The sequence below is a fragment of the Elephantulus edwardii genome, unplaced genomic scaffold, assembly GCF_000299155.1.
Source record: "Elephantulus edwardii isolate Elephantulus edwardi_28Jun2011 unplaced genomic scaffold, EleEdw1.0 scaffold00193, whole genome shotgun sequence".
NCBI lineage: Eukaryota > Metazoa > Chordata > Mammalia > Macroscelidea > Macroscelididae > Elephantulus > Elephantulus edwardii.
The window spans coordinates 1183231-1196048 of record NW_006399943.1 but is presented as its reverse complement, the minus strand read 5'-3'; the positions used below and the strand labels follow the sequence as shown (position 1 = coordinate 1196048).

General features: G+C 49.1%; 1 pseudogene; it reads left to right on the top strand.

Annotated features, from left to right (window-relative positions):
• The window catches only part of LOC102858699, an 88701-nt pseudogene that overhangs the window by 64941 nt on the left and 10942 nt on the right, over positions 1-12818 (top strand).

Here is a 12818-nt window from a genome sequence, read left to right as displayed (position 1 = left end):
TCTTCCTACCTTCCTTCCTTCCATCATCCATCCTTCCTTCCTTCCTTTCACCATCTATCCTTCCTTCCTTCCTTCCTTCTTTCCTTCCTTCCATCTTCCTTCCTTCCTTCCATCATCCTTCCTTCCTTCTGTCCACCCATCCATCCATCCTTCTACCTCCCCAGCTCCAGCTCTCTATCTACCTACTTGTCCCTGTGGGATTTCCCTCTGTATCATAGCTAATCAAACATGTGCACCAAGCTTTCTCACTTCCAGTGCTGGGTCACATCCAGTCTAGCACTTTATCCTCGCAGACACCCCATGGTGTGGTGAGGCCAAGACTCCTTGGTATCATCTTGCTGGGGAAGAATCTGAAGTTCAGAATGGGATGCTTAGTACCAGGTTCTCCCCGCACCACATCGAGTCACTCTCAGGGGTGCATCTTGACTTGCCTTGTGATGAGATCTCGGTTAGAGTTGCAGGCTTTGGCCATGGGCAGTGCACCTGGGGATAGTAATGAAGGCGTATGAGGAGGATGAATGACATCCACTCGGAGGCTGGTCCTTGAACACCGAAGATGCTTGCCTGTGTTCTTTGCCAGTATTGGTTTTGAATGTTGCCACCAGCTTCCTCATCTGTTAGACCAGGAAGTCAGCCACAACAACCTTCTAGAAGCTTCCAGATGGAGCTGAGATTGAAGTTCACCTCATTGGGAGGGCTGAACCACACCCTCCCCATCTCCCGTGCAGATCTCTCCAGGTGATACACTCCATTCACCAGTTCTTCTACAACCTGACCCACCCCGACGCCAGTCCAGTGTGCGACGTGTACGCCCTCACGTTCCTGGTGGAGGTGCTCAACTTCGCCATAGTCCTCTTTGGGTACTGGGCCTTTGGGGTGAGTGTGCACAGCCCCAGGCACCCCGTCTGCAGGAACTGCTGAGCCCAGCACGTCGCCTTGTGCCCGGGATCCTTGGATTCATGGCACTGCAGCTGCCCTGTGACTGGAGGTGGGGCAGCCATCAGTTACCCTTAATAACCAGCCGGTCCACAGGGGTAGCATCGGCCTTGGCTTTCCTAATAGCAGAGAGTGGTCTTTCTCTCTCCCTCCAGAATAGCAATTGCACTGATTCCATTACTGAAATGGCTCTTGCCTTCCTGGCCGTCCAAGTGGGCTGGGCCGTGGTTTTATTGCTTCTGAGAAAGGCTCCTACTAATTAAGGTGAAAGCTGGTCACAAATGGGGCCGACAGTGTGGCACAGCCACCGTCCATCCGTGAGCTGCTGCATGAGGCTCTTCGAGGCTCTGCAGACACCGCCTCTTCCCCGCCAGGGCTTCTAGCCTCCGTTGAGAATTCATCAAGGGCTGGGGCATGTGCCCGAGGGGGGCTGGACTGTTAGCCTCATGTCCCCCAGCGCCTTCAGCACTCTGTACCCAGCAGTCAGAGGAGGTGGATGGGAACAGGGGAGGACACAGAGTCCGCTTCAGCCCCAGGTCTCAGGGACTGGGCCCTGCCTGGTGTCCGGGTCATGGGTGTGGGGAGGTCCTCATGGGAGGGGCTAAAACACCTTTGTATGAAGTGAACTCTACTCATTACAGAGGGGGTCTGCACCCCGGGTTCGGGAGGCCGGGCAGGGTCCTGGAGTGTGAAGTGGTCGAGTGGTTAGAAGAGGGGAGGGAGAATCTTGGGTCTGAGCTGAGTGAGGCCTTTAAGGAATCCAATCCAGGGGTGGGGGGAACCCCTCCAAATGCAGGGCAAAGCAGGCAGTGGGTGTAAGGACGTGGACCCTGAGGCCAGAAGGAGTCAGAAGGGCACCCTGGAACAGGCTGGGGTGCAGCAGGGGGTGGCCCATGGAAGTGGGGGATGGCTGTGATGTGGGCCTAGAGCACCCTGGAGACGGGAGCTGTTCCTGAGCCGCCTCTCTGGCCCCGGCAGAAGTACTCAGCGGCAGACTTGGCCGAGTCACTGGCCGAGGACAAGGTGCCCGAGGCCTTCCTGACCATGGTGCTCCTGCAGTTTGGGACAATGCTGGTGGACCGTGCCCTCTACCTGCGGAAGACCTTGTTCGGAAAGTGTGCCTTCCAGGTCTTGCTTGTCTTCGGCGTCCACTTCTGGCTCTTCTTCATCCTTCCTGGGGTCACTGAGAGGTATCCTTACCCCCTTGTCACTCCCCCCTCAGCCCCCACAGAGAAGGAAAGCAAGCTGCCACTTAGGAAGGCAGCATTTCCTCAATTCCTCAAAGGATCGAGTGGCCAGCAGTCTGGAAACAGAGTCCGGGCAGTGCCCAGGGCCCCGCAAGGAAGCCTGGGGGTGTCACCTGAGGCTGGGCTGCTTCAGACCACCTGAGTCTCCTCAACCCACCCTTGCTCGTTACCCACAAAAACAACAGGCCGCAGGCCTGTCAGGGAAGTGGCTGGATGTCCAGGGCCCATCTGACCAGTCAGAGAGGGCCACAAGAGGACATGTGCCTCTGTCCCCCAAGCTCTATGTACCCCATAGCAGCAGGTGTCTGACCCACCCCAGGGGGACCCCAGGAACCTCTCTGTGAGGTTTTTGACCACAGGCAGACATGGAGGAAGAGCTGTCAGGATGCTTCTTGGAGGCAAAGACGGCAAAGCTTCGTCTCACAGACTTTGGGTATGAGGGACATCGTGCTCGGGAGGGTGGAGGGGCAGCTAAAACCAGGAAGATGCTCAATGAGATGAGTTGGTTGTCACCGTGACTGTGACATTGGGCTCAGGTGTGTCAGAGATGGTGAGGACGGGACCGGACAGGACAGGGTTCAGGGCTGTGTCCATAGGGTCGCTGGGAGGCGCACCCGACGACATCTAGCAACAATAACATGCCCCCTGCTGACCCACAGTGACTGACCCCCAGGTGTCTGAGGACGTGCGTCTTCATGGGAGTGGATGACCCATCATTCTGTCATGGAGCTAGTAGATTCGAACTGCTGGCCTTTAGGTTAGCTACCTGACACCTAACACATTACTTCCTCAGGAAGTCACTCTTTTTGCAACTGTTGCTGGACCTGTTATGCCCACGTCCTTGAACGAGCTGGTTGCCATTTGCCCACTGGGAAGATGGGAGGATTATCTCAGTGAGTCAGCAGTCAGGAGACGGGGGCTTGGAGACGGCTGAGGCTCTAGCATCTGCAGCTCCTTTGTCAAAAATAGATGAGGGTATAAAAGTAAAAACGCGTCCTATTCAGGAAGCCAGAAGGAGCTAGGCGTCCCTAGGGCCACCTGAAAATCACAGCCTTTGGAAAAGGTGTTTTTCTTTCTCCCTTGGCTTCAATTATTCTTCACATAATGGTCCTTGTTTCCGCCTGGCCCAGGGAGCCGGGTGCGCGGCCTTGGCTTCAGGGCGAGTTGACAGCCCTGTGCAGCGGCCCCTCTTTCAGGTCCCGGGAGGGATGTGCATGGGGTCACTGGTCACCAGGGCCACTGACTTCTCTCTGGACATTTGCAGGCGGTTCAGTCTCAACTACGTGGCTCAGCTCTGGTACGTAGTAAAGTGTGTCTACTTTGGCCTGTCCGCCTATCAGATCAAGTGTGGCTACCCCAACCGCATCCTTGGGAACTTCCTCACCAAGAACTTCAACCTGCTCAACTTTGTCTTATTCAAAGGGTGAGTGGGAGCTGACCCCAGGAGCAGGTGACCGAAATCCACCCACAGGGCAAGGATGTGGTCACTGCAATGGGTCCCCAAGCAGAGCAGACTCCTGTCGGCCCCAGAGTCCCCCGAGAGTGGAGAGCACAGCACGTCCCAGCCTGTGTGCATACTCGTGGAGTCCTACGTGCCCCAGGCCCCCCTGTGTGCAACCTCTCTCTGCTTGCCTCACGAAGCTTGTGCTGACCAGGGCGTCTCTGAGATAGGGACAGGTGGGGCCCCGGTCCAGGGCTGGGAGGAACCTCTGAGAGAGGGTGAGGAGCCGTAATGAGCCAGTCACGGGCTTCTCTATGTGCCCCTCCTCACCGCCTCTCCCTCCAGGCCCCTCAAACGGCTTTATCAGCTCCCTTCTACCCCTCTTCCTGGGCCCTGCTGTGCTGGGAATGCTTCATCCCTCCCACCCCAAACCCCTTCCCGAAGTCCCCTCTCTCCGGCTTGTCCCTCAGGCCTCAGCATAAAGACTCCCTCATGGCCTGCTCACAGGCCCTGACAGTGCTGTGTCCCCCACGAGAATGTGCTGTCTCTCTTGTTTATCCACGTATCCTTAATATTTAGCATGGAGCTGATGAGACGGGGAGGAGTTGGGGTGGTCAGGATGGTCAGGGTTTATCAGATGGTGGGATGGCATGGGTGGGGGGAGTGGGAGTGGTTTGGGGAAATAAGGTTGAAGAGGTGGGGCAAGAGGGATGGATGGGGTGCAGGTAGATGAGTAGCAGGAGTAGTGGGGGTACAGATAGTGGTAGCAGACTGTAGGTGGTTGTGGCCCGAGAGATGGAGTAGTGCAGGTGGAAGGGAGGGGTGTTCAGCAGGTGAAGATGATAGGTGGTTGGGATGCTGGAAGGGAGGGAGTAGGGAGGTAGCTAGTGGAGAGGAAGGGGTGGTGGGCTGGAGGGATTGGAAGAGATTGAGCAAATAAGGTCTTAGAAGAGTTCTAGATGGTGGAGTGATTGCAGCCTATCACATGATGGGGTGGTGAAGTGCCTCAGATGATGGGCTTCATTGGGGTATTGGATGTGGTGACATGGTTGCATTGGTAGAAATATTCAGAGGGTGGGGGGGATGAATAGATGATGAGCGAGGTGAGCTAGATGGCACAGCTGGGGGAGGAAGCTGTGATGAGCTGTGACCTGTGGCTGGCTGGCTGGACGGTGCCTATATCCTCCTGGTGGCCTCTCCAGTCACCATAATGAGCTGTGACCTGTGGCTGGCTGGCTGGACGGTGCCTATATCCTCCTGGTGGCCTCTCCAGTCACCATAATGAGCTGTGACCTGTGGCTGGGTGGATGGACAGGTGGACTCTTGCTGGCCGGTGCCTATATCCCCCTGGCGGCCTCTCCTGCTGCAGGTTCCGCTGCGTGCCCTTCCTCCTGGAGCTGCGGGCTGTGGTCGATTGGATGTGGACTGACACTGCCCTCAGCCTATCCAACTGGGTCTGCCTCGAGGACCTGTATGCAGACATCTTCCTCATGAAGTGTTGGCGGGAGTCGGAGAAGGTGGGTGTGGGGGCTGCTCAGGTGCCCTACAGGCGTGGAGGGCCTCTTTCCTTATTCAAAACCTGTCCCTCTAGAACAATGACTTTGCTGTCCCATGAGACCCACCAGGCGGCTTGGCTCCCAGTGGGGCCACTTCAGCTTCTCCTGAGCTTAGAGTGAGTCTTGGATCCATGGCATCCACCATCTGCTGTTTCCAACCAGACCCTCAAAAAGCCCTGAGTCCTCACACCTCCAATGAAGCAGGTGCCATTTAGTCCCCTCTTTACAGACAAGGAAGCAGAACTCAGGGTGGCTGTGTGCCTTGGCCAGGTAGGAGCACTGCAGGTCAGGAACCTTAATCCAACTCCCTCAACCCTAGTGCTTGTACCCACCAGCCGTTTCCAGAATCAGCTGCCTTCCATCATCTTTGAAGGGTCTTCCTCCAGCCTGCCTCTCGCCTTGAGTTCACATCTGTCCTCCCCAAGAGCACAGCACCTGGCCTGTCCTTCTTCTGCAGAAATACCCTCAGCCTCCAGGGCAGAGGAAGAAGAAGGCTGTCAAGTATGGAGTTGGTGGTGTGATCACGCTTGCATTAATCTTCCTCATGTGGTTTCCTCTGGTCTTCATGTCCCTGCTGAAGACGGTGGGCGGCGTGACCAACCAGCCCCTGGACGTGTCTATCAAGATCGCCATCAATGGTTATGAGGTAGCTGGAACAGAGGTGGTGGGTGGCTGGCGCCGTGGGCAGATTCTGAGCTCTGAGGGCCCCTTGACCTTTGTTCTTGCTGCCCACACACCCTGCCCCTCCCTCCACTTCATTACCCACCAGTTCCAACCGGCTCCTGCCAGCATGTGGGCTTCATGCAGACACATTCTGCCCCAGAGAGCCGGGAGGATTCCTCAGAGCAAAACACCCTTCCCTGCCCCTCTGCGTCCCCTGCTCCTCTGCGTCCCCTGCCCCTCTGCGTCCCCTGCCCCTCTGCGTCCCCTTCACCAGCTCCCCTACTCATGTGTGTCCCCAGACCCTGTTCTCAATGAGCTCTCAGCAGCAGAATCTGGTCCCCTTCACGGACGTGGCCTATGACCAGCTCACCCAGCAGTATGCTCTCTACCCGGTGAGTGTCCCCGGCCCAGGGACATCCCACCCCTGCTTCGTGTCCCCTCCTGGTACGAGACCATGTTGACACTCCAGTAGTTAGAAGGCCCGACATTGGCGCAGACAATGCAAAGTCAGCCAATAGGAAAGAAGTACAAAGGTAAAACCAGACGGGGGGGTGTCAGATTCTAATGTGGGGCATCTTCTCACCTTGTCACCCCAAGTCGGCCATGCAGTTCCTGGTGAACTACAGACCAGAGGACATTGTTCTTGCCAAGGTCAAAGGCCACGCAAGCCTGCTGTGGGGCATCAGCCCAGCCAACCGGGAAGCCATGGTCAAGGAGCTAGCCAACGCCACCTCTGTCTACATCACTGTCTCCTGGACCATTCAGAGGTAATTTTGCATCATGCTGACTCCTTTCCCTGGTTAGAACTTCATAGGAAGTAACTCCGGAAACTCTGAATCCATGTTTCGGAATAATTCTAGTTGTTGTTAGGTGCCATCAAGTTGACAGAGACTCATAGGAGCCCTGTGAGCAACAGACCTGGATCTCACTCTACGCCATGCCCGCCTCTCGATCTTCAGCCACAGCTCTAGTCACCGCGTCAGCCCATGTGCTTGAGTGTCTTCCTCTCCTCTAATCCTCCACCTTTTCCATCGTGATGTCTTTTACGAAGGACGGTCCTGCCTGAGAAGCGCACCAGGTCTGTGAGATGAAGCTTCACCAGCCTTGTCTCTAAGCAGCACCCGGGCTGCACTTTGTTCAAGACAGATCGGTTTGCTCTTTTCCCATGGCGTAGTAGAGTCAGTGCTCGTCTCCAACACCACAGTCCAAAGACAGAAATTCCTCTCCTATCATCCTTATTCACTGTCCAACCTTCAGATGTGTAGCAAGCAGTTGAAAGTTATACATGTGTTCAGGTCTTTCATTAACAGGGTTGATATGCGTTGTCTATGACTTGACAGCACTTAACAACAACAATAATGGCAACATAGAGAGAGCTCTGTTGGCCTAGTGGATAGAAAGTTATGCCACCAAGCCAAAGGTGGGTGATTTGAATCTGCAGTCCTCAGGCCTGGTATTAATTGTTTTTGGTGAAATTCTTCTAAGTGTTGCAGCACTGATCTGTCCATTTGCCGTACAGAGGTAACTCGTGGTTGCTGTGAAGCTGAACACTGTGACACTGATGTGTCAAATGCGTTAACGGTTAGCCATGATGGACAGTGTTGGGTGGAGCTCCCCGATTAAAACAAGCTTGGAAGTAGGAGTGGCATCCACTTCCGAAATAGCTTGCCTCTGGAAACTCTATGAACTTGGAGAAACGATGAAAGTTATACAAGTGTTCAGGTCTTTCATTCATAGGGTCACTATGAGTTGTCTACAACTCAAGATGGCACTTAACAACAACAACAACAGCAAGCAATTGGAAAGACCACAACTTGGATCAGGTGCACCTTACCCTATAAACTGTCATTGTTGCTTTTTGGCACTTCAGGAGATCCTTGGCTGTAAATAATCATAATCACTGGCCTCAAATAAGGACTGGGTAGGCTCCTGTGCTGGGTCTCCTCTTGCCCCCTCTTCTCTACTCTCACTGTAAGGAAACAGAAACAGCTCAACGGCACCTACCGACATGTCCATCCCTAAAGAACCTTGCTGGAATTTTGGTAGAAATGCCATTAACTCCAACGGCACCTACCGACATGTCCATCCCTAAAGAACCTTGCTGGAATTTTGGTAGAAATTCCATTAACTCTGTGGATCAATTTTGAATGACCTGACGTCTTAATCGTATTGTGTCTTCTAGGCCATGTGCTCACTGTGCTTCTCTATTGAACTAGGTCTTTAACGCCTTTCCTCCGCAGTTCATCCTTTTCCACACGACAGACCGTATCTGCATTTTGTTAGGTTCATAGTGAGGTTTGCTTTTCTTTGGAACAATTATAAATAGTACCATGTTTTTAAGCCTGCTTTCTACTTGTTCATTTTATTTCCCCCTCTCTCTCTCTCGCATTACTGTCAAGTAGGCACCGACTCATAGCTGACACTCATTTGGGTTTCCAGGGCTGTGACTTGCATGGGAGGAGATCGTCCAGCTGTGGGAGGATTTGAAATGCCTTTAGGTGAGCAGTGTACCCTCCTCGTACAAGGCCTCCAGAGTGCCCCTGGTCCTCTTCAACATAGAGAAATGAATTTTTCAGGTGTCTAGCTTGTGTTATTCAGCCTTAGGGAACTCACTTATTACTTAAAGGAGATGAATGCTTTTACTGTTGTTGCTTTTTTAACTGAATTTTCTTTTTATTAATGTTAACATTTAATTTTTAAAAATTTTATGTTGTTGTTGTTGTTGTTGTTATGTGCTGTCGAGTCACCTGTGACTCGTAGTAACCTATGTACAACAGCCCTAAACTCTGCCCTAGCCTGTGCCAATTTCACTATCTCCAATACACCTGCCCCCATTATCCCAGTCACTGAATCAATCCATCTCATCAAGGGTCTTCCTCTCCTGCGCTGTCCCTCCACCCTCCCAAGCATTATGTCCCTTTCCAAGGACTAGTCCCTCCTCGCAACATGTTCAAAGTATGTCAGACTAAGCTTCAGAATTCGTGCCTCCAAGGAGCAGCCCGGCTTCACCCTCTCCAGGACAAACATGTTCATTTTTCTTAGCAGTCCATGGTATATACAATACTCAACACCACAGCTCAAAGGCCATCAATTCTCCTTCTATCACCCCTAGTCACTGTCCAGCTCTCCGATGCATAGCAAGTGATTGCAAAGACCATGGCCTGTATCAGGCACACCATACTCTCCAGACTGATATCTTTGCACTTCAGCACTTTAGAGAGGTCTCTAACTGCATACTTTCCCATTGCAATATGTCTTTTAATTTCCTGGCTGCTGGTGCCAAGAGTGTTGACTGTGGAGCCAAGCAAACTAAAGCTGTTAACAATCTCAATCTCTTCACCATCCATTATGACGCTGCCCATCGGCCCAGTGGTGAGAATCTCTGTTTTCTTGATACTGAGTCTCAATCCATACCGAAGATAAATAAATTTAATATAAGTTTTGTGTATTTTCCTTCTGCCGGCTTTTCGTTTTCACTTTTGAAGGATGGTCCTTCTCCACATCACAGATGTTGGTTTTATATGCAACCATATAATCTCCCTTTAATTAGTATATTTAAACTATCTTTAAAACCATTTTTTCTATTTTATGAGATAGTTCTAGTACAATCAGTATACTTTTCTCTATTTGGTATAATTCTGTGAGTTTTAGTTGTCTAAACAAAAGAGTGAAATGAGTCCTTGTTACTTTATAATGGCTGGAAACTCAAGTGTTTGCTGGGGTTTTAACAGTAATCTATTGCTTTGTCTTCATTCCACTGATTTCTTCTTTTATCTTTATTATTTTTTGTATTATCTTTCTGAGACTTAATTTGCTTTTCTCTTTCTGCCTTCTTAAAGTGGTAACTTATAGCATTACTTTTTAATCATTTCTCTCTGTTTCAATATGAATATAAATCTATCACTATCTCTCTAAATTGCAGCTCACAAATTTTGGCATGTCAGATTTTCAGTATTGTTGTATTTGAAGGACTTTAATTCTTTTTTATGTCGTCATAGTTCCCTGTGTTAGTTAGAAATGTGTGGCTTAATTTCTAAATATTTGGAAGCTGTTCTAGACATTGATTTCCAATCTGATTGTAGTATGTTGATTCAGAAGAGCTCTGTAAGTTTTCACTCTTTTGAAATTTCTCGGAGTATGTCGTGGCCCAACATGTGCTCTTCCTTGGTGCACATTCCATGTGCACTTGAAAAAAAAGTTGTGTTTTGTCGTGACTGGAGGTGGGGGTGGGGGTAGGGGCGGTGGTGTTCTTAGACGACCATGCCCACAACTCACAGCAACCCTGTCAAGAATGGACTTGAACCCTGTCCTTCCTGAGCCGTCCTCATTGTCTCTGATACATTTGAGCCCGTGTTTACAGTCATTGCATCAGTCCGTAGTGTTAAAGGTCTTCCTCTCCTACACGGATCTTTCTCAGCGTGATGTCTTTTTCCGATAACTAGCCCCTTCTCACAACATGGACAAGAATGTGAGACAAAGCTTCACCGTCTTTGCCTCCAAGGATTGTACATTCTACAGGACAGGTTTGTTTGTTCTTCCAGCAGCCCATGAAATAGCCAATATTCTTCTCCAAAACCACAAGTCAAACACATCGGTTCTTCTTCTGTCATTTTTGTTTATTGTCCAACATTCAGATACATAACAAGAAAGGACTGTGGCTTAGATCATGTGCGCCTTATTCTTTTAAACTGACATCATTCTCTGTAGCGTTCTGGAGAAGTCTGACAGATTCTCCCAATGCAGCGTATGTCCTCTTGACTGCGAGCACCAAGGGTATTGATTGTGGACCCAAGTGAGATGAAATCATTGTTGTTGTTGTTGTTATGTGCCGTCGATTCGATGAAATCATTAACAATGTCAATCTTTTCTCACCTGTGGTGATGTTAGGAGAGTGCGGTTGCCTAGTGGTAAGGAGCTGTGCTGCCAACCCAAAGGCATGAAGTTCAAATTCACCAGCTGCTGCAAGGAAGGAAGAGGAACAATCTTCTCCAGTAAGATTCATTTCCTGTTTAAACTCACTGGAGTGTCAGCTATTGGTCAGATCCAATTCAACAGCACGGAACAACATCCATTATCATGATAATGCCCATTGGCCCAGTGGTGAGAATTTGTGTTTCCTTGATGTCAAAGCGCAATCTTTTTGGAAGGCTGTGAACTTTGATCTTCTGCAGCACTTCAAGTCCTCCTCATTTTCAGCAAGCCAGGTTGTATCATCTGCTTAATGCAGGCTGTTGAGTCTTCCTCTGACCTGACCCCACATGCTTCTTCGTAGAGTCCAGCTTCTCAAATTATTTGCTCTACATACAGATGAATAGGTATGGAGAAAGCATACAGCCCTGACAGACATCTTTCTTGATTTTAAACCACATGATGCTCCCTTGCTCTGTTCCAACAATAGCATCTTGGTGCAGGTATGAGTTTTGCACGAGCACACTTAAGTACTCTGGGATTCTCATTCTCAATGTTAGCCAAACTTTGTTATGACTCAGTTCATGTTCTGTAAATATCAATAAAGAAAGTGTGTTGGTAATATTAAAATTGTATAGCCTTCTTTCTTTTTAAGGAGCTCTAAGTGAAGAGCTTGGCTTAGCTCTTTACTATTTATGATTCTTTATGATTCTTAACTGTTCATGGTTGATGATGTGATCCCACCAGCCGCTCTCAGGTGATGATGAAGCAGTCTGTGTCTCTAAGCATTGGTACCACGGAAACCGCACACACAGTCCCACTCTGCCCTGTGACTTCGGTGTCAGAAGTGACTCAGCGGCAATAAGCTCAGGGTTTTTAGTTTGGTATCGATGTTGTCTGATTTGAGTATTCCTGGCTGAGGGAGAGATGTTGGCAGATGTTGGTGAACGTAGTACCCTCTTCCTCCCTTTGGTCTTTAAAGTTTTTATTTCACACATTTTGAAGTTTGACAATAAATACATATACCATGGCTGGTTGTTACATTTTCCTAAAAAAATCTTTCATCCTTATTTTTAGTTATGTTCATAGCTGTGATTTATTATAGTAAAATATTATGGGGCAGAAATATATGGCTGAAATGTAGAGAAAAGTAGGCACAAGCTTCCACCAAATTATTCAAGATGTGCTAATTTCTCCAGCATCAAATCATGATTTTGAGATTTTCAGACATTCCTTTTTGTATTATTTTCTTTGCTCTTGTTGAAGTAGCCCACCAACCTCATTACTATTTACATAGTAAACAGTAATTTGTATCCTTTAACTTTCCACGTGTATTTTTGTGCTGTAACTGTTTCTTGTATCTTGTGTTTAATTGGATTTTACATTTTGTAATCTAGTCTGACAGTATAGATTTAAAAGATAATCTAACATTTTAATTGGAATGGTTAGTTGCTTATATTTAACATAATTATCGATGTAATTGAGTTTAAAGCCGACCGTTTTGCTCTTTGTTTTTAATGTTCCATTTTTTCCTTTTTTCGGTCCTCTGGTTTTTGCCTTCTCTTACCGGGGAAGAAAATCAGACACTCAAAGTCGTTTTAGTCTTCCCTTTTAAGGCTTTCTTAGTTTACTCACTGTCCCTCTTCACAGGTAGTTTTCAGTGTTTGCGCTAGGGATTAAAATATGCATTCTTAATTCATCGCAGTTTTGTTGTTGTTCTTAAAATTAATGTTGTGCCACTTAATGTAGCATTTATGACTCTTGCCCTATTCTGCATTATGTTATAGTGTGATCCCATATGTGCTCCCACATGTGCTCCCATGCTGTGCTCCCCACGTGTTCCCCCACAGTGCTCCCCCGTGTGCTCCCTGTTGTCTCTGCTTTCGTGTTGCCATGTGTTTCACATTTATATGTGTTAAACACTCCAGAATACAATGTTGTAAACTTTTATTAAACAGTTAACTTTCCTTGAAAGAAAATTTTAAAATGAAAAAGTTACCCACATTTCTACCATTGTGTTGTTGTCGAGTTGCCACTGAATCATAATGGCGTTAATTATAACAGAAT